Source organism: Phyllobates terribilis, unplaced genomic scaffold (assembly GCF_046119375.1).
Source record: "Phyllobates terribilis strain yellow unplaced genomic scaffold, ASM4611937v1 Scaffold_305__1_contigs__length_2280687, whole genome shotgun sequence".
Lineage (NCBI taxonomy): Eukaryota > Metazoa > Chordata > Amphibia > Anura > Dendrobatidae > Phyllobates > Phyllobates terribilis.
Genome location: NW_027363065.1, coordinates 129,193 through 148,593, shown reverse-complemented (window position 1 = coordinate 148,593; position 19,401 = coordinate 129,193).

Below are 19,401 nucleotides of genomic sequence, written 5' to 3'. Positions count from 1 at the left end.
CAGTGTGTGGGACTTTCTCTATTAGTCCATCTATACTGACCTCCATCAGGCTGCAAATTAAAAATAATTTTTTATCTGCATCTACCTCTGAAAAAATATTTGGCCTTCTAGCTGTGTGTGGGACTTGTTCTATTAGTCCATCTATACTGACCTCCATCAGGTTGCAAACTGAATATAATTTTTTTCTGCATCTAACCCAGCCAATAGTTTTGGCCTAATACCACAGTTTGGCCACTCAGCTCTGCTCGGTTCCCATCCATTGTTTTTTTGTGCAACCAACTCCAGAGTTGTGAATTAGTTAACCACCAAAATGAGTGGAAAAAGGCCTGCTGCTGGTGGAAAGGGGAATAGGCGTGTTGGGAAGGGGAAAAAAGGTTGTGTCCGTGGGGTAGGTGTTAAAGCAACAGTAACATCTGCAGAAGAAAGACCATCTTCCAGCCAAACTAAAATGTCTACTTCTTTTAGCTGACAATGTGATAAGATCCCTTTCTTACGGCCACGCCAATCGCTACAAATTCCAGATGAGGCACAAAAACAGCAGGTGCTTCAACGGATATCAAGTGCTCCTTTAAGTGGGCTCTCCTCCACATCAACTTCAACATCACAAATACTCCAGTCCTCAAAGGTGTCACCCCAATCGCACTTGCTTCCTCACAGCTCCCAAATCTCCAGCTGCCCGTCTGAGTATGAGGTAGAACAGATGGTTGAGTCTGCAGAGCTGTTTACTCATACTATAGCCTGGGAATCAGAGGTCGACTCCAGCGCTTCTGTGAATCCAGACGAGGAAATGATCTGCACTGATGCCCAGAATCTTTATGAGTCGGATCCAGGACCAGACGCAGAAGGTTCTGACCATAATGTAGACCCTCATTCCCAAACTGTAACTCCTGTTGGTGGAGACAATGAGGAAGACGATGATGAGACTCAAATACCTGATTGGAGCGACAACTTTAGTTTTTTGTCAGGGCAGGAACAGGTTGGCTCTGAGGACGACGGGTGTGATAACGCACAGGGTGATGATGATGAGGTTGGAGATCCCACTTACTGTCAACCCACAGTCAGCCAAGAGATGAGGTCAGCAGAGGAGGTGGAGGAAGATGCTAGTGACGACGAGGTCAGGTTGCGCCTTCCTGGACAGAGACGTAGTACTGGAAGCACGTCAACAACTGCATCCTCAAACACAACTCTGCCTCTCACCACAAGTCGTGGTGGCTCTTCAGGTCGCATGGGTGCTAAGCCTTGCATAGCCTGGGCATTTTTTCAGATCGATAAAGATGACCCAACTCGTGTTATCTGTAACATTTGTCAGCAAAAGCTAAGTAGAGGCCAAAAAATACATAGTTTGAGTACTTCATGCATGAACCGGCACATGGACATGAAGCATAAGTTGCAGTGGGAAGCTCAGTGTGCTACAATGCGGCCTAGCCGGCCGGGCCAACCACCATCTGCCATATCTTGTGCATCCGCGGCCTCTTCATCCTCTGTGACTGGGGGGACAGCAGTCACACCTGTTTTGGGGCGCAGACCTGCCACCTCTTTACCCGCAACAGCCAGCGTGATTGGCAGGTCATCATTTTCTTTGGAGGTGGTAAAACCAGCTGGTGTTGAGCGCTGTCCGACATCGATAGCACCACCTTTGGATCAAGGCAACCTAACATGTCCGCCTGCATCTTCCTCACAGACCGGCAGTTTGCCGGGGACACCCTTATCAACCCCGTCTAAGCACAATAGCCAGCCCTCGGTCCCTCAGATGTGGACAAGTAAAAGACCATTTCCTCATAGCCATGAGAAAGCTAAGAGGTTGAATTTCATCATCTTGCAAGCTCTTGGCTACAGAAATGCTGCCTTTCCGCCTGGTGGACACAGAGGATTTTCGAGACCTTATGTCCGTCGCAGTGCCCCAGTACCAGATGCCCAGTCGGCACTACTTCTCAAAGAAAGGTGTGCCTGCGCTCCACCAGCACGTCGCACACAACATCACCGCTTCTTTGAGAAACTCTGTGTGTGACAGGGTGCATTTCACCACAGACACTTGGATGAGTAGGCATGGACAGGGGCGTTACATGTCGCTGACTGGGCACTGGGTAACTATGGTGACAGCAGGACACGGGGCTGCTGTCCAAGTCTTGCCGTCCCCACGAGTTGTGCGTCAATCCTCTTTATGTCAAAGTTCCTCCACTGCTTCTGCCTCCTCAACCTCCTCTCGGTCTTCCACCTGCACCCAAAGCCTGTCTGGTCATACCACAAGCTTTCTAACTGCGCAGAAGGGATCCTGCACACCTCCTTACTATGCTGGCAGTAGGGCTCAACGTCATCAGGCGGTTTTTACTTTGAAATGTCTGGGAAATGTGAGTCACACAGCTGAGGAGTTGTGGTCAGCTCTGGAGAACCAATTTCATGAATGGTTGTCTCCACTGGACCTGAAACCAGGGAAGGCCGTGTGCGACAATGCTGCAAACCTGGGTGCGGCCCTTCGCCGGGGCAATGTCACACACGTGCCTTGTATGGCTCACGTGTTGAACCTGGTTGTCCAGCAATTTTTAGCCCACTATCCCAGACTAGATGGCCTTCTGCAGAGGGCACGGTCGCTGTGTGCTCACTTCCGCCGTTCGCATCCCACAGCTCAGCGACTTACATCTCTACAGAAGTCGTTGGGCCTGCCACTTCACCGGCTAAAATGCGATGTGCCTACCCGGTGGAATTCAACTCTGCACATGTTGCAGCGACTGTGGCAGCACCGACAAGCCCTGGTGCAATACGTTCTGACGTATAGCCTGGGCCAACGAGATCCAGAGGTGGGGCAAATCACGCTGGAGGAGTGGTCTCAGATCAGGGACCTATGCACCCTTCTGCACAGTTTTGAAATGGCGACGAAGATGTTTAGTGCTGACGATGCCATTATCAGCATGACTATTCCGGTGATTTACATGCTGGAGCACATGTTAAACAGAATTCGGAGTCAGGTGGTGGCACAAGAGGAGGTGGAGGAAGTAGAGGAGGAGGAGTTGTATGCGGAAGGGCTAACATCTGCAAGGTCCAGACGGTCAGCAGCACCAAGGCGGCAGGCATGTGAGGGTGGGGGAGATGGTTTTACCAGGGCGCATGGTAGCAGCCAAACTAGTGAGGAAGGTGCAGGAGCCCAGGAAGAAGTGGAGGACGAACTGATGGAAGACTCATCAGATGAGGGAGACCTTGATAACATTTCTGTTGTGCGAGGTTGGGGGGAGAGGACAGAGGAAGGAAGCATGATTGTTACCTCGCCACCAACACAACAGGGACTTGGTGCTCCTGGATGCGCAACACACATGAGTGCCTTCTTGCTGCACTACCTGCAACATGACCCTCGAATTGTGAGAATTAGAAATAATCCTGACTACTGGGTTGCCACACTGTTAGATCCCCGATACAAAAGTAAATTTGCAGAAATTATTCCTGCCATAGAAAGGGATGCACGCATGCAGGAGTATCAGCAGAGACTGTTGCAGAATCTTACATGTGCTTTTCCACAAAACACCAGTGGTGCACGTAGTGAATCTCACAGTTCCAACTTGCCAACCGTGGGGCCATCAAGTGTTCAGCACTCAAACCGTAACAGAACCACAGTATCTGCTGGTAACATCAATTTTGCGGAATCATTTCACCACTTTTTTAGCCCATCCTTTGCAAGGCCACAGGAGACAAGAAGTCTGACACATAGCCAACGCCTAGAGACGATGGTACAGGAGTATCTCCAAGTAAACATTGAAGCCATGACTGTGTCACTGGACCCTTGCTCTTTTTGGGCTTCCAATCTGGATAAATGTCCGGAGCTAGCCACTTATGCCTTGGAGATCTTGTCATGCCCCGCAGCCAGTGTTCTGTCTGAACGTGTGTTCAGCGCTGCTGGTGGTGTGCTGACAGATAAGCGCACGCGGCTCTCCACTGATAATGTAGACAGACTCACGTTCATAAAGATGAACAAATCATGGATCCGAAACGACTTTTCTACCCCTGTGTCATCCTGGGTAGAGTAAAAGCTTGATGATTGGTTAAAATCACAGTACCAACCGTTTTAAGCTTTCAAATTACTAATCATATTTATCTGTATCTTGGCTGGAAAATAATTTGGGCTTTGTAGCGGTGTGCAGCACTGATTCTATTAGGCCATCTATAATAAGCTCCACCAGATTTAAAATTACTAATCATGTTTATCTGTATCTTGACTGGAAAATAATTTGGGCTTTGTAGCAGTGTGCAGCACTGACCCTATTAGGCCATCTATACTAAGCTCCACCAGATTTAAAATTAATAATAATTTTTAGCTGCATCTAGCCCGGAAAATAATTTTGGGGCTCCGAGATGCGCAAGACACATAAGTGCCTTCTTGCTGCACTACCTGCAACATGACCCTCATATTGTCAGAATTCGAAGTAATCATGACTACTGGGTTGCCACACTCTTAGATCCCCCAAACTTTTCGATCAACCTTTTCACTTTAATAATGACCAAAAAAATGGTCATTTTTGAAATTATAAGCATTAGCAGGTTATTAGAAACTGAAATCAAACAGTTTTCAACTCAAAACTTTATTCTAGGTGATGTTACATTTTCACATAGGACCCCTTGTTCGAAAGGAGCTTCTGAACTCTCTCGTCCATTGAATATGTCAGGTTTTGGATGGTTTCTGCTTCAATTGTTTTGCATGAGGACAGAATACCCTCCCAGAGCTGTTGCTTAGATGTGAACTGCCTCCCGCCATCATAGACACTCCTTTTGATGATGCTCCAGAGGTTCTGAATGGGGTAGAGGTCAGGGGAGCATGGGGGGTCACACCATAAGTTTATCACCTTTTATGCCCATATCAGCCAGAGATGCAGATGTTTTATGTGCAGTATAAGATGGTGCATTATCATGCAAAAAAATGATCTTGTTGTGAAATACACGGTTCTTCTTCTTGAACCATGGCAGGAAGTGCTGTTTGAGAAAATCCACATACATTATGGAGTTCATCTTTAGCGCCTTCAGGGATCCTAAAGGGGCCGACAATCTCTCTCCCCATGATTCCAGCCCAAAACATTACTCCACCTCCTCCTTGTTGGCGCTGTAGCCGTATTTGCGTGGGATGTCCATCAACCAACCATCCTCCACTCCATCCATCTGGACCATCGAGCGCTGCACGGCACTCATCCGTGAACAAAACAGTTTTGAAATCAGTCTTCATGTAATGTTTGGCCCACTGGAGCCGTTTCTGCTTGTGTGAAGTGGATAGAGGAGGTCGACAGGATGGCGTATGCACAGCTGCAAACCTCTGAAGGACCCTGCATCTTGTTGTTCGGGGGACGTTGGAGGCACCAGCAGCTTCAAAAACTTGTCTGCTGCTATGACAAGGCTTTTTTGCCGCTGCTCTTTTAACCTGACGTAATTGCCTGTAGGAAAGAGTCCTCAATTTGCCCTTATCAGCACGCACACGTGTGTACTGTGAATCAGCTACATACTTCTTGATTGCCAAGACACTTCATCCTGATCATCGCACAATGTTGATTGTAGTCATGCCTTGACCTAAACACTCCACAATTTGTTGCTTCTCAGCAGCCGACACATCCTTTTTCTTTCCCATTTTGGCAGAAAATGTAGGCTGCTTAATAATGTGAGACAGCCTTCTTAAGTAGTCTTGCCTTTCATTGGACACACCTGCCAAACTAATTAGCACAGGTGTCTGCAATTGCTTACAGTGATATAAAGAGCCCTGACACACATCACCATCAATGAGTTTAACTGACAAACAAACAAATTCTTCCCTTATCACTCCTAAACACTTTTTGCATAATAATTTGGAACACAGTGTACATGTGCTTTTCCACAAAATACCAGTGGTTCACGTAGTGAATCTTACAGTTCTAACTTGCCAACCGTGGTCTGTATGGAGTTGTTCAATAAAGGGCCCAAAATTAAGATAACATAGATGGGAGAGGTCTCTATGAATAGGAATTCCTAAGTATTTGATACCCTGTGAGGGCCAGGCAAAGGGAAAGTTGGACTGGATGGAATCCTATATGGATTTGGGGAGGGAGACATCGAGGGCCTCAGACTTCGCTGCATTGATTTTTAAATTTGACCATGTAACAAAGTGATCTATTTCAGCCATAACAGCATGGATGGGTATATGTGATTGAGTGATATATACTAGGACATCATCAGCAAATAGAGAGCACTTGTACTCGGTGCCTCCCACCTCAATCCACCTAATATTGGGGTTATGGCGAATTGATGAGAGCATGTGCTCCGTCACTAGGATGTATAAGAGAGGGGACAGAGGACATCCCTGCCTTGTCCCATTGGTGATTGTGAAAGGTGATGAAAATGTTCTGATGCACCCCCTGGGCCTTGGGACACCCGGAGCCGGACCCTTTTTGGTGGATGCTGGTGGTTGTAGTCTTCGTGGCGGCGACCCGGTTCCGTGGCTCAGGGTGGTCAAACCAGTGGCGGAACTATTTATGTGGTTTTGATGTTTAAATGTCCGACTACGCCACCCGTGGATTACGGTCAGAGTGAACCGCCGCTGCAGGGCAGACCGCTGAGGCTGGTGTTGTGGGTGCAGCAGAGCGTAGCATAACTCCCCACGGGAGGAGTATAGCCTCAGGGCAGTGTATGCGGAGGATGGGGGTGATGGTGCAGGGCAGCAGCAGTAACGACACGGAGTCAGTGATGCAGTCCACACAGTTCTTATTATCCAGACCACGTCTGCAGGTAACGGCTGCCCACATCGTACTGTGCTCACCAGGTGAGGGGCTCAGACAACTCCCAGATAACTTTGGAGCGCTTCACAGGACCCCCTTTGTGTGTCCTTTGTCTGGCCTTTCTTACCAACCCTTCTGTTCGGCTGCCTCGGGCCTCCTCTTGGTAAACTTGGCTCCAGTTTCCCTGACCCTATGTGGTGCCTTCCTAGCGGGTGTAGCGAGGGGCTCGCGCCACATAAAATGTCACAGCCTCCGGTTTCTAGCTGAGGGTCGTTTCCTGCCTCCACTAGTTTCGGGGACCGGTCTCCCCCTTTGGCCTGACCCCTCCACGCAGGTGGATTCGGGCGTGCGGTGGCGACTCGCACGTCCGCACCCCTGGGATCCCTTCATTCCTCGTTCCTGGAGCCTTCTTCGCTCCTCTTCCTTCCTTCTCCCTCTTCCAGGCCTGGGTCTCTGTTACTAGGCCCGCCTCCAGAGCAGAGCTCATGCAGAGCCCCTGCTCCCTGCCACTTCTGCTCAGACTTCTCTGCACTGAACTAAGATGGTGCCCACCTTTTATGCTCCCTTCTCAATGCACCCAGGAACTGCTTCCTCCCTGCTCCTGCACTACAGGGTTCCCCTTCCTCAGTGTTCCCTCCCCCCACTCCAGCCAGGGACAGGGACTGTCGTGCCCATCTCAGAGGCATATTGGTCGCCCTGCCCCACGGCAATGTGGTGTAATGCATGCAGGTGTCGGGTCCTGATCCACACTCCATCCTTACCTGAGAGTGAGATATCACACCTCTGGGTGAGGTGCAATACCTCTGTAGCAACCGAGCCCTCAGGGTGCTACAGTTCCATTTATCTTCAACCTAGGTGACGTATTGTGATACAGGGCCGTGATTTTGGCTATAAAAGGGTCCCCTAGACCCCTACCCCAAGCTTTTTAAGAGAATCATATATTGCGTGCCAGGAGACTCTATGGAATGCTTTCTCAGCATCCAACTAGAGTATCTAATTACAAATTTTTAACTGCATCTAGCCTAGGAAATACTTTGTGCCTAGTAGCAGTGTCTGCTAGTCAGCGGATTATCCCGGCTGTTAAGCAAGCTACACCACCTGTAGTTTGGACACTTAATTTTTTCAAAGGAAATGCTTCGGGACCACGGGATACTGAGTGAAGAGCATCAGGAGGCACCCCAAGGCATAGGGGCTGGGACTGGCAGTAGGATGCCTTGCGGTGGACAGCCGAGTTCGATCCTTATAAAAGCTTTTTAACTGCAGCAGCTTTAGTGGACGCTACTGGAGCTGGAATTACGCGGCAGCTGGCATGAGACTTGCCCTCCAATAGATCATTGAAAATGGATTTAAAGTGTATTCATTCAAATTAGAGAGACAATTTAAATTAAAAAGCTTAGAGCTGCCTCCACCACAGGGGGGCTCGCTCGACCCACCAGTGGACAGGCACCAGTATTGGGAGAGGGGGGCTGGCCGTCAGGGTTCACCGCGGCTCTGGCACAAACCCGGCGACACGGAGGTGGCAAAGGCAGGAGCGGACTGAACGTGTCGGCTTCTCACTTTTTGGATTTTAGAAGGGCATGACATGCCTATATCTGTGTCTCCCCCTCCTTTTACTCCTCCACCTCTTTTCTTTTCGCATGACTATATGTATTTGTCACTTTTCCATGTGTTAGTTGTGTTTTCTGAGCAGTTTGTCAGCTTTTGGACACCTTTGAAGGTGTTTTCTATGTGTTTCTATGTGTTTTTGTTTGCCTGCCATTGGTTTTAACGGTGTTCGACGAACCGAACTCGAACACTACGGGGGTGGCTCAACACTAATAATAACTTGAGAGATTAGTATCACTAATTTATTTTTAGGGTTTTATGAGGGGTAACATTATAAATTTATTGTTTGTTTAATTTGTGTGTGTTATTATTTGGATACTTACTGTATATTTTATGCTTATTTATTTACTTTTAGTATTCTTCGTTGGTTACCTTGGGGGCCTTGCCTGGTGTTCTGCTGCTGTTTGTTGGATCTGTTGTTGGAGGCAGGGACCTACTCGATACAGGAGACTGGAGAGGTCCTTCTGCCGGGTTCGCAGGACCTTCTAGAGAAAATTATAACCTATTAGAAAAATACATCTGATCAACTAAAAGAGACTTTTTATTATTATTAGAGTGTATATTGCTACAATCATGTTATTGTTATGTTATTATTGGAATAAGCTATTGCAATTTATGGGGGGTTGCTTGTAGTATACAGTATACGTTATTTGACTTGTTTTACTCATACTCACATCATCTCAGCACTTTACTAATAGTACATATATAATATACTTTTTATAATAATTCTATATAATTAAAATTATTAATTACCTATTAGTAGCACCTTAATACTTTAGCACTTTTTAATGCACATTTTGCACACTAGCGCTTTTTACATTCTAATTATATAATATAATTTATTTTTACACATTAATTTTTCACATAACTACTAATTTATTGTTCAAATCATGCTATTGGCACCTTTTCATTATTAATACATGCCAGCACATGATCGGTTATAAGCAGACATATTTATGATAATGGATATACCTGACTTTCCTCCATTCTTTTTTGGCTGAGAAGTGCTAGCATTTGTGGGCACCTCCCCTAGACTCTGACGACTTCCGGCTACCAGACCTTGCTGAGACGCACTGCCATCACCTAGTGAGTGCGCTGCTGGCTTGCGGGTCACTTGCCGGAAGCCATGGCGTCATGTGATTGGGGGCAGGCACAGAATGACTCGCGCCGCTTACCAGCCACGGCACAACACACAACCATCAGCTGCGTTCCCTTTGGCTGCACACCCGATTGGCTCCTGCTCCTTATTTAAAAGTGACACCCCTTCTACCAGACACGCCCCCTGAGGAAGTTATTACGAAACGTGCGTCGGGGTTGAGGGACGCGTGCGTGCCCTATACAGAGCTGTTCCATTATCACAGGTAATTTTTGGCAATTGTGGGAGATCCATATGAGGCGCCCCTGAGGTTTCACTCGCCACAGGGGTACTGCACCTCAGAGAGGTGTGGTATCTCCTCTTCCAGGTAAGGATGGAGCATCACACAGGACCCCACTTCACACTCAACACTACACCATTCCTGTCCTGTAGGGGGCCTAAATGCACCAGGGTGCTGCCCCGTTCCGGGATAGAGGAGATGGGGGGAACCAAAGATAGGAGGAACCAAATAGTGGGTGAGGGTGGAGGAAACACTTACAGGAAGCACTTATAGTATCATATATAATAGGTGGCCATCTTAAGTTCAGGGTCTTTAATTGTGGGTCTTCTGTCAGGGTCCAGCAAGAGTCTGTAGCTGGCTGAAGATTCGCGGTCCTCACTCTCTGGCCTTGAGACGAGGAGCGGGTCGGAGTTAACAATTGTCTCTGCCTGGTAAGGGTCCTGTTCTAAGAAGGCCTTGGATGGGAGCAGAGGAGATAGGCTCCACAGGCGAAAGGATCCCAGGGGGATACGGACAGAGCGGAGTCGCCACCTGTATTCTTTACTCTGGCCTAGCCAGAGGGACTCCTGCCGCAAAAGGTGTAACCGGCCCCCGATACCTGACTTTGTCACTTCACGTCTCAGTCAGAAAAGCCCGGAGGCTTAGTAGATACCAGGGGGATATGGACGGAGCGGAGTCGCCACCTGTAGCTCTCAACCTGCGTTTACCCAGTGGAACTCAGTCTTACACCACGTTCATACCACACACAGTCAGGAGAAGACTCAGTGGGAGAATTTACTATGGAGAGGAACACACCAGCGGGATCTTGACAGGTGCTCCTGGTCTTCCTGGAAAGTGCTGAATCCATTCCTGGTGGCCGCAGTGCGCCACGAGAAGCAGAGAGAAGCTTTGCAGCTGCTACTTCACCAAAGTGAGTAAAGCTTGGATGACTTCACTTACTGCCTCCGTTTGTTCATTCCTGCGCGGCACTGCACCCACCACAACTCTCCAGATCTTACTCACTGTCCTGAGGCCTACTCCGCCTGTGGGGAGTAGTACCAACCATGCTGCCAGAACATCAGCCTCAGAGGACTGTTGCAGCGCTGGAGGCCTTCACCAGAAACCACAGGTGGCGTAGTCGAACAACCACTCATCCAAAAGCCCATTTTTCATGTGACAGCCCTGGGCACAGACTGGGTCATGGCCACGACGACATCCCATGCCACCACCATACATTGACCCGGCACCGAGTAACCACACCGCTCAGGGAGGGCAAGTCACATATACAACTGAGTGTTGGAGTGCTGCATTCTATATTTGCCCTACCATTTATATTTGGTTGAGAGAAATTTTCTAATTCCATATTGGTACTATTTGCACTTTATTCCATTCAGGGCATGGATTCCATCGTATTTATTATTTTTTTACCATATGGAATAAGTGATTATGTGAATGATTTTTATGTGTCAATCATTGGACTGGTAGTTTGCCGATTTATGCTACTTGACCAACTATTTATTATAATTATGAACCTTTCCAATTAGACGTATTTTGTTCTTCAAAGCTATATCTGTTAATAGGGCAGAGCTATTTGCTGTCCCTCACAACGGAGGTACTTTCCTTTGTGTATTTTAACGTTGCTCAATAAAATGTTTTTGTATTAATAAACATTAATTTTAATTACAACTGTATTGGTCATGGTTTGATTACCCCAACATATATTCAGTGCTTGAGTGTCATTTTCTGATTTGATACCTTGATTATGAGCATATTTATTTTGGATCCATTGATTTACTTAGCATTGTCACACTACAATAATACACCGTAGAATGCCCGAGATGAAGCAGCACCTTCTACACGTACAAAGACCCGACACAGACAACGGCCGCCCTGGCACACAATGCAAACACGCTTTCTTCAGCATTGCTCAAGGTGTGCTGAGCATCAGTGGGGAAGATCTCTTTTAGTAGAGGATTTAATTCACTATAAATTCATGCTCAAAACCTATAACTCTGCCCTTCATCTGGCCAAACAATCCTACTTCACCACCCTCATCACTTTACTGTCCAACAATCCAAAACAACTTTTTGAAACGTTAAACTCCCACCTGAGCCCTAAAGCACAGACCCCCATCACCAACCTCAGCGGGGAGGATCTGGCCACTTATTTCCTAGAAAAAAATCAACCACATCCATCAGGACATCTCAACCCAATCTCCCCAGTGCCTGGATCCCCTTCCCTCCTGCACTAAAAGCTCAGTTGCCTTCTTTGAGCCTGTTACAAAAGAAGAAGTTACCCAGCTCCTTGCTTCTTCGAGGCCTACAACCTGCAACAGTTATCCCATTACTTCACATCTCCTGCAGTCTCTCTCACCGGGGGTCACCACTCACCTGACAAATTTTTAACCTCTCTCTTTCGTCAGGTATCTTTCCCTCCTCATTTAAACATGCCATCATAACCCCTTTACTTAAAAAGACATCCCTGAACCAGAACTGCACTGCTAACTAGAGATGAGCGGTGTTCGACTCGAACTGTTTGCCAATCTCAAATTCGAGCTGTTTTGGGCGGTGTTCGAGTCGTTCGACGAACTCGAACGATTTGCAAAAAATTCGGCTGTTCGAGGTTATGTTCGATAACTTGGTGCACCTAAAGCGTAACTGGATTTTTTCACAGTAATACTGTTAATCAATGTTGATAGACAGTTTCAGTGTAGAGTGGGCGGGGGGAGGGGCAGGGAATGGATCTCTGCAGAAATAATGCCGATCTTCATTTTTTTTTTCTTTCCCGCATTTACAGTGGGGCGGTGCAGTCTGTCAGCCTATCAGCAGCGCGCACACGGAGCGAAGTGCTTTCTTTTCACACAAGCAAGGGCATGTGTCATTGGCTGTATGTCACATGTCCTTGCCCTATAAGACCCAGCCATTTTCCCCGTCGCCACCATTTTCTCACTGCTGCAGCTGAGTGTTAGATGGCACCGCTGCTGCTGTGGGCGCTATACAGTATAACTGAACTGCGAGCAAATTTCCAGTTACAGAGAGAGACAGGTTTAGGGAGTAGGGACTAGTTCTAATTGCAGCCCTTTTGAGGGCTAGGTTACAGCAGTTCCTATCACTTTTTGCCAGGCAGGTCTGTGCCAGTGCTGTGCAAGTGTTTTTCAAAGCATTTGGTGAAATGTAGCTCAGCCAATCCTTTTGGGCCTGTAGCAGTGTCTGTTAGTCATTGGAGTAGCCTATCTGTGTTGCAAGCTACACCACATGTGTATCTAATACCATTTTTTTCTACTGCATCTAAGAGAGCCAATCCTTTTGGGCCTGTAGCAGTGTCTGGTAGTCAGTGGAGTAGCCCATCTGAAGCAAGCTACACCACCTGTGTATCTAATAACAATTTTTTACTGCATCTAACCCAGTAAATAATTTTGGGCCTAGTAGCAGTGTCTGGTAGTCAGCGGAGTAGCCCAGCTGTGAAGCAAGCTACACCGCCTGTGTATCTAATAAAATTGTTTTACTGCATCTAACCCAGCCAATCCTTTTAAGCTAGTACCACAGTTTGGCCACTCAGCTCTGCTCGGTTTCCATCCATCGTTTTTTGAGCAAACAACTACAGAGTTGCCAATTAGTTAACCATCAAAATGAGTGGCAAAAGGCCTGCTGCTGGTGGAAAGGGGAATAGGCGTGTTGGAAAGGGAAAAAAAGGTTGTGTCCGTGGGGTAGGTGGTAAAGCAACATTAACATCTGCAGAAGAAAGACCATCTTCCAGGCAAACTAAGATGTCTATTTCTTTTCGTGGACAATGTGATATGATCCCTTTCTTACGGACATGCCAATCACTACAAATTCCAGATGAGGCACAAAAACAGGAGGTGCTTCAACGGATATCAAGTGCTCCTTCAAGTGGGCTCTGCTCCACCTCAACTTCAACATCACAAATACTCCAGTCCTCAGAGGGGTCACCCCAATCGCACTTGCTTCCTCACAGCTCCCAAGTCTCCAGCTGCCCGTCTGCGTATGGGGGTAACACAGATGGTTGAGTCTGCAGAGCTGTTTACTCATACTATAGCCTGGGAATCAGAGGTCTGCTCCAGAGCTTCTGTGAATCCAGACGAGAAAATGATCTGCACTGATGCCCAGAATGTTTATGAGTCAGATCCAGGCCCAGGTGAAGAAGTTTCTGAGCATAATGTAGACCCTCATTCCCAAACTGTAACTCCTCTTGGTGGAGACAATGAGGAAGACTATGATGAGGCTCAAATACCTGATTGGAGCGATAACTTAACTTTTCAGTCAGGACAGGAAGAGGTTGGCTCTGAGGACGACGGGTGTGAGAACACACAGGGTGATGATGACGAGGCTGGAGATCCCACTTACTGTCAACCCACAGTCAGCCAGTCGATGAGGTCAGCAGAGGAGGTGGAGGAGGATGCTAGTGACGACGAGGTTAGGTTGCCCCTTCCTGGACAGAGATGGAGTACTGGAAGCACGTCAACAACTGCATCCTCAACCACAACTTTGCCTCTGACCACAAGTCGTGGTGGCTTTTCAGGTCGCATGGGCTCTAAGCCTTGCATAGCTGGGCTCTAAGCCTTGCATAGCCTGGGCATTTTTTGAGATCGCAAAGGATGACCCAAATCATGTTATCTGTAACATTTGTCACCAAAAGCTAAGTAGAGGCCAAAAAATCCATAGTTTGAGTACTTCATGCATGAACCGTCACATGGATATGAAGCATAAGTTGCAGTGGGAAGCTCACTGTGCTACAATGCGGCCTAGCGGGCCGGGCCAACCACCGTCTGCCCCATCTTGTGCATCTGCGGCTTCTTCATCCTCTGTGACTGGGGGGGACAGCAGTCACACACGTTTTTGGACACAGACCTGCCACCTCTTTACCCGCAACAGCCAGTGTGATTTTCAGGTCATCAGTTCATTTGGAAGTGGAAACACCTGCTGGTGTTGAGTGCTCTCCGACATTGAGAGCACCACCTTTGGATCAAGGCAACATAATATGTCCGTCTGCATCTTCCTCACAGACCGGCAGTTTGCCGGGGGCACTCCTACTCAACCTCGTCTAAGCACAACAGCCAGCCCTCGGTCCCTCAGATGTGGACAAGTAAAAGACCATTTCCTCCTAGCCATGACAAAGCTAAGAGGTTGAATTTCACTATCTGCAAGCTGTTGGCTACAGAAATGCTGCCTTTCCGCCTGGTGGACACAGAGGATTTTCGAGAACTTATGTCTGTCGCAGTGGCCCAGTACCAGATGCCCAGTCGCCACAACTTCTCAAAGAAAGCTGTGCCTGCGCTCCACCAGCATGTTGCACACAACATCACTGCTTCTTTGAGAAACTCTGTGTGTGACAGGGTGCATTTCACCACAGACACTTGGACAAGTAGGCATGGACAGGGGCGTTACATGTCGCTGACTGGGCACTGGTTAACTATGGTGACAGCAGGACAAGGCGCTGCTGTCCAAGTCTTGTCGTCCCCACGAGTTGTGCGCCAATCCTCTTTATCTAGAAGTTCCTCCACTGCTTCTGCCTCCTCAACCTCCTCTCGGTCCTCCACCTGCACCCAAAGCCTGTCTGGTAATGCCACCCGTGTTCTAACTGCGCAGAAGGAATCCTGCACACCTCCTTACTATGCTGGCAGCAGGGCTGAAAGGCATCAGGCAGTGTTTACTTTGAAATGTCTGATAAGTGTGAGTCACACAGCTGAGGAGTTGTGGTCTGCTCTGGAGACAGAGTTTCATGAATGGTTGTCTCCACTGATTCTGCAGCCAGGGAAGGCAGTGTGCGACAATGCCCCAGTGAAGGGCCGCACCCAGGTTTGCAGCAAAGTCACACACATGCCTTGTATGGCTCACGTGTTGATCCCGGCTGTCCAGCAATTTTTAGCCCACTATCCCGGACTAGATGGCCTTCACCAGAGGGAACGGTCGCTGTGTGCTCACTTCCGCTGTTCGCATCCCGCAGCTCAACGACTTACATCTCTACAGAAGTCTTTGGGCCATCCAGTTCACCGGCTGAAATGCGATGTGCCGACACGATGGAATTCAACTCTGCATGTTGCAGCAGCTGTGGCAGCACCGACGAGCCCTGGTGCAATACGTTATGACGTATAGCCTGGTCCAACGAGATCCAGAGGTGGGGCAAATCACGCTGCAGGAGTGGTCTCAGATCAGGGACCTATGCACCCTTCTGCACAGTTTTTAAATTACGACGAAGATGTTTAGTGCTGACGATGCCATTATCAGCATGACTATTCCGGTCATTTACATGCTGGAGCACAATTTAAACAGTATTCGGAATCATGTGGTGGGACAAGAGGAGAGGGAGGAAGTACAGGAGGAGTCGTATGCGGAAGGGATAACATCTCCAAGGTCCAGACGGTCGGCAGCACCAAGGCGGCAGGCATGGGAGGGTGGGGGAGAGGGATTAAAGAGGGCGCATGGTAGCAGCCAAACTGTTGAGGAAGGTACAGGAGCCAAGGAAGAAGTGGAGGACGAACTGCCAATGGGCATGGAAGACTCATCAGATGAGGTAGACCTTGATCACATTTCTGTTGTGCGAGGTTGGGGGGAGAGGGAAGAGGAAGGAAGCATTATTCTTATCTCGCCACCAACACAACAAGGACTTGGTCCTCCTGGATGCACAAGACACATGAGTGCCTTCTTGCTGCCCTACCTGCAACATGACCCTCGGATTGTCAGAATTCGAAGTAATCCCAACTACTGGGTTGCCACACTCTTAGATACCCGGAACAAAAGTAAATTTCCGAAATAATTCCTGCCATAGAAAGGAATTCACGCATGCAGGACTATAAGCAGAGGCTGTTACAGAATCTTACATCTGCTTTTCCACAAAACACCAGTGGTGCACGTAGTGAATCTGACAGTTCTAACTTGCCAACCGTGGGGCTGTCTAGTCTTCATCACTCAAACCGTAACAGTAACACCGTATCTGCTGGAATAGTTTCAGCAATTTTTTAGACCATCCTTTGCACGGCCACAGGAGACAAGAAGTCTGACACATAGTCGACGCCTAGAGAGGATGGTACAGGAGTATCTTCAAGTGAAGATCGAAGCCATGACTGTGTCACTGGACCCTTGCTCATTTTGGGCTTCCATTCTGGAAAAATGGCCTGAGCTTGCCACTCACGCCTTGGAGATCTTGTCGTGCCCCGCAGCCAGCGTTCTCTCTGAACGTGTGTTCAGCGCTGCTGGTGGTGTGCTGACAGATAAGCGCACGCGGCTGTCCACTGAGAATGTAGACAGACTCACGTTCATAAACACGAACAAATCATTGATCCGCAAGGACTTTTCTAGCCCTGTGTCATCCTGGGGAGACTAAAAGCTTGAGGATTTTGGAAAATCACTTCACCAACCATTTTAAGCAACTCTGGGGCAATTGATGCCACTTAAGTGGTGTCTGTGCCACAATTTTTGGAAAAAATGGAGACTCTTTTTGGAGTCCCCTTGCTGTGTTTTACATGACGTTGACACCATCAATTCCAGGTGGGTCGGGTCGCTCCCCCCTCCTCTTTTTAACCGTAAGAAACTACATACACTATGGCTTGGGGAAACACAGATGGTTGAGTCTGCAGAGCTGTTTACTCATACTATAGCCTGGGAATCAGAGGTCTGCTCCAAAGCTTCAGTGTCAGCTAGTCAGCGTAGTAGTCAAGCTGTGAAGCAAGCTACACCGCCTGTGTATCTAATAACAATTTTTTACTGCATCTAACCTAGCCAATCATTTTGGGCTAGTAGCAGTGTCTCGTAGTCAGCGGAGTAGCCCATCTGAAGCAAGCTACACCGCCTTTGTATCTAATAACAATTTTTTACTGCATCTAGCCCAGGCAATACTTTGGGCCTAGTAGCAGTGTCTGCTAGTCAGCGGAGTAGCCCAGCTGTTAAGCAAGCTACACCACCTGTGCTTTGGACACTTAATTTTTTCAAAGGAAACACTTCGGGCCCCCAGGCCACTCAGTCAAGAACATCGGGGAGGAGCCCCAAGGCAAAGGGGCTGCGACTTGCGGTAGCACGCCTTGCGGCGGACCTCCAAGCTCGATCGTTATGAAAGCTTTTTAACTGCAGCAGCTTTAGTGGACCTACTGGAGCTGGAATTATTGCAGCTGCTGGCACCATCCGTGCCCTCCAATAGATCCTTGTAAAAGGATTTAAAGTGTACTCATTCAAATTACAGAGCCAATTTAAATTACAGAGCTTAGACCTGCCTCCACCGCGGGGGGTCTCGACCCACCAGCGGACAGGCACCAGTATTGGGAGAGGGGGGCTGGCCGTCAGGGTCCACCATGGCTCTGGCACAAACCCGGCGACACGGAGGTTGAACGGGCAGGAACGGCCTGGCCGTGTCGACTTCGCACTCCAGCGTAGTCCCTCTGCCCGCTCGCGCCCGTAACCTCAAAGGGATGCGCAAGCGGCTTTTCTTTCCAGGGCTGGTCCCCGCCCAGCAGGAATGTGGGGGAGCTCAGGTCGGCCTTCCACCTTACTCCCTTACCTCCCTCGCCCTCTTTCCTTCTTTATCTAACCCCTCGGCTCTGTGGTGTCCGCTCTCCCTCCAGCTCTCTGCTTCTCACAGGTGGACTACCGCGTCTATTCACACTGTGGCGAATCTTTTGGGCTCAGGCATAAGAAGTCGTCGAGGTAATGGATAATATGTGCCCCCTTAGAAACGTCCATGACGACCCATTCGAGGAAGCAACTAAACGCCTCAAATAGTGAGCAGGATATGGAGCACCCCATGGGCAAACAGCGATCTATATAGTGTGCTCCTTCCCAGAAGCAGCCCAATAGGCGGACACTATTCGGAGGCACAGGTAGTAAGTAACCGGAGCGCCCCCTCAATGTATGTTTTGGCCATTAGGGTGCTCCTTCCCAACTTCTTGACCCGCCTGATTGCCTTGTCAAAGGAGGTAAAGTATATACTACTGTACTTGGTTTCGCATCGATGTTGTCGTTTACTGACCTGCCCCTTGGATTTGACAAATGGTGGATTAGTCCGAATCTATTGGGTTCCGTTTTTGGCACGACTCCCAATGGGGATACCACTACGTCTTGTAAGGAATGTGTTCTGAATGGAACCGCCATTCTAAATAAAAATATTTCTTTTTTAATTTTCTTGTCACGACATCTGGGTGTTGGTAGGCTGATTTTAGATTTTTACTCCAGCCTTTCTTGGTTTTAGAAGGGCATGACATGCCTATATCTGTGTCTCCCCCTCCTTTTACTCCTCCACCTCTTTTCGTTTCGCATGACTATATGTACTTGTCACTTTTCCATGTGTTAGTTGTGTCTTCTGAGCAGTTTGTCAGCTTTTGGACACCTTTGAAGGTGTTTTCTATGTGTTTTTGTTTGCCTGCCACTGGTTTTAACGGGGTTTTAACAGTGTTCGACGAACCATTCGGTGAAGATGCCGGTGTTCGGCGAAGATGCCGATGTTCGGCGAAGATGCCGGTGTTCGATTAACCGAACCCGAACACTACAGGGGTGGCTCAACACTACTACAGACCCGTCCGTAACCTTCCTTTCATCTCTAAACTCCTGGAACGCTTGGTCCACTCCCGTCTAATCCGCTATCTCTCAGATAATTTTCCTCGACCCTCTACAATCCGGTTTCCGCTCCATACACTCCACTGAAACTGCCCCCACTAAAGTTTCTAATGATCTAATAACCGCTAAATCCAAAGGTCACTGCTCCCTGCTGATTCTCCTGGA